The sequence below is a fragment of the Dioscorea cayenensis genome, chromosome 19 (assembly GCF_009730915.1).
Source record: "Dioscorea cayenensis subsp. rotundata cultivar TDr96_F1 chromosome 19, TDr96_F1_v2_PseudoChromosome.rev07_lg8_w22 25.fasta, whole genome shotgun sequence".
In the NCBI taxonomy this organism is placed as follows: Eukaryota; Viridiplantae; Streptophyta; class Magnoliopsida; order Dioscoreales; family Dioscoreaceae; genus Dioscorea; species Dioscorea cayenensis.
The window spans coordinates 14,501,969-14,504,660 of NC_052489.1; the positions used below are offsets into that span (position 1 = coordinate 14,501,969).

Below are 2,692 nucleotides of genomic sequence, written 5' to 3' on the forward strand. Positions count from 1 at the left end.
TTACAGGATGATGAAGCTTCCGGGGTCCTTCTTCTTGTTCGGCATATTCTTTTGCAACACTGCCGAATATGAAGCATCTAGAATCACTGATGCACTATCCTCTAATTTCCTCTTGTTGGTCAAGAGGCCCTTCATAAACTTTGCATAACGAGGTATTTGAGATAATGCATCTACAAATGGGATATTGATGTGCAACAGCTTGAATAGACCCAAGAACTTCTTGTATTGCTTTCCATTTTGGTTGTTCTTCAATCTTGAAGGATAATGGATTCTTGGCTTATAAGGTGGGGGTGCCACCTCCTTTCCTTTGGTTCTCTCCTCAACCTCCATGACCTCGGGTTCTTCAACATTAGTCTCCTCACTAGGAAGCCTACCCTCAACCTCACGACCACTTCTCAGAGTGATAGCCTTCACATGTTCTCTCGGATTGATTTCAGTATTACTAGGTAAACCCCATTGAGGTCTCTCTGATAGAGACTTCACAATTTGCCCCACTTGATTATGCAAGTTATGTAATGAAGTGGTGTGGTTGCGAAGTGTGGCTTTAATCAATTGAAATCTTGTGTCCGACGATGCAATGAACTTGGTCAAAGCCTTCCCTTGATCGGTCATCCGGTTTTCCAAACTTGAAACTCGGTTGTCCATATTCGGGGCTTGTTGTTGCTGTTGGAAATCGGGTGGTGCCATGGATTTCTGTTGCCTTTGATTACTCCATGAAAGATTCGGGTGGCTCTTCCAACCCGGATTGTAGGTGTTGGTATATGGATTGTCTTGATTTCTCATTGCATTAGCTACAAAATTCACTTGCTCTACTGAGGATGTACCACCAATAGAAATAGGGCAATCTGATGGAGCAGTCCTCCCTCACACCAAGTGGAACTAGTTAAGGCCGCCACTCTAAGAGAAGTTAGAGTATCTAACTTCTTGCTCAATGACTCAACTTGGGCCACCAATGAAGTAACTACATCGATCTCATGAAGTCCAACTACCTTCTTCCTATCTCTCGTATTCCACTGATAACTGTTCATAGCCATTTCTTTAATGAGAAGTCGGGCTTCTTCCGGGGTCTTGCTCCCTAAGCTACCTCCTACCGCAGTATCAAGTAACTGTCTTGTGCTCGGGTTCAACCCATTATAGAAAGTCTGAATGATCATCCACTCGGGGAACCCATGTTGAGGACATTTCCGTAAGAGCTCCTTGAACTTATCCCATGTCTCAAATAGAGACTCTAATTCCATTTGCACAAAAGAGGACATTTCATTCCTAAGCTTTGCAGATTTTCTGGGAGGAAAATATCGGGTAAGAAAAGCTTTTGCCATCTCCTCCCATGTAGTAATCGATGCTCTAGGTAATGAATGTAGCCAATGCTTCGCTCTCTCTTTCAAGGAAAATGGGAAGGCCCTCAACTTGATAACATCATCCGTAACACCATTGATCTTGAGCATGTCGCACACCTCCAAGAAGTTCTCTATGTGATTGTTTGGAGAAGGTTGAGAGGGTGAGTCAAGAGATAGCGGAATGTCCCCTTTCCCCTCTGATGTGATTTATCCTATCTCCATTTCCTTGAGTTCTTTGCAGTTATAATAGAATGAAGTTCTAGAGGATGAACTCCACTGGGGCTTAGTTGCACGAGTAACAGAGTGAAGCGTTGAAGTGACTCTAGTGTCTAGGGCTTAAATGTGACTAGGTGTCTTTTGCCTGAACCAAAAGGTTAGGTCTGTATATAGGAAGAGGGTTTATCACTTGGATTCCCTAGAACTCTATGCAACTTTACACAGTGTGAGGTGTTGAGACTGAGCGATTTCTCCATCGGGACACATAGCAGAGTTAGTCACAACTGACCTTAGATTTCGGACCGTGTGCTTAAGGATTTCCATGGCTCATTGAGCATTGATTAGGAAGTTATAATAGTGGGTCTCACACTTGAAACATTAATCCTAGGGTGAGCATTGTCTGAGTACCCTACTTCTATCGATTGCCTTACCTCTCACTTACTTGTGCCTCTCATTCTTATTTCTTTTATCTTTGTTCACATTACATTCTATCGATACTATCATTGTTCACTTTCACATGGTTAAGTAGCAATTTAAGTATTTTTACTTCCTACTCCCTTTGGATACGATACCCCACTCACCTGGGATTTATTAATTGACAAATCCGTGCACTTGCGGGTCACACGTAAGGGGCGTTGTCATCTGCCATATTATTTGACCCTTTACCCTCTATCTCAGCTTGATCAGACTATTCTTGCACAGGTTCTTTCCTCATTCTATGAATTCTTCGTTTAATGTCTGAATTTCCTTCAACCAATGTCGAAGGGTTTCCTAGGGTCATAACTTAGAGATGCAACCAAAGTAGGAAAAACAAATCAGAACGATGGAAGAATAAAAAGATATGAAATAGAACGAGTCATGAATAGCTAAAAAAGCAAAGTGCAAAGTGCTTCTAAAACGCCTATTCCCAAGTAACGTTGCTAAAAACTTGACACACCCCTTGCGTGTGACCCGCAAGTGCATGCGTTTGTAGAAGAATTAATACCCCGGTGAGTGGGTAGTCGAATCCACAGGGAATAGTGATCAGAGACACAAAGATTGCTACTTAACTAAAGCGAAGATGAATCGATAGTGGTGTGAACAAAATCAGTATGAAAAGAACTGCATTCCAAAGGAACGCGGTGTCATTGGCCGTAGAA

General features: G+C 42.4%; 1 non-coding gene across 1 annotated transcript; it reads left to right on the forward strand.

Annotated features, from left to right (window-relative positions):
- Nucleotides 1-1,164: 1,164 nt before the first annotated feature.
- LOC120250765 lies at nt 1,165-1,271 on the forward strand. Its single transcript, XR_005533103.1, has one exon. It is a non-coding gene; the product is annotated as a small nucleolar RNA R71 (small nucleolar RNA).
- Nucleotides 1,272-2,692: the final 1,421 nt, after the last annotated feature.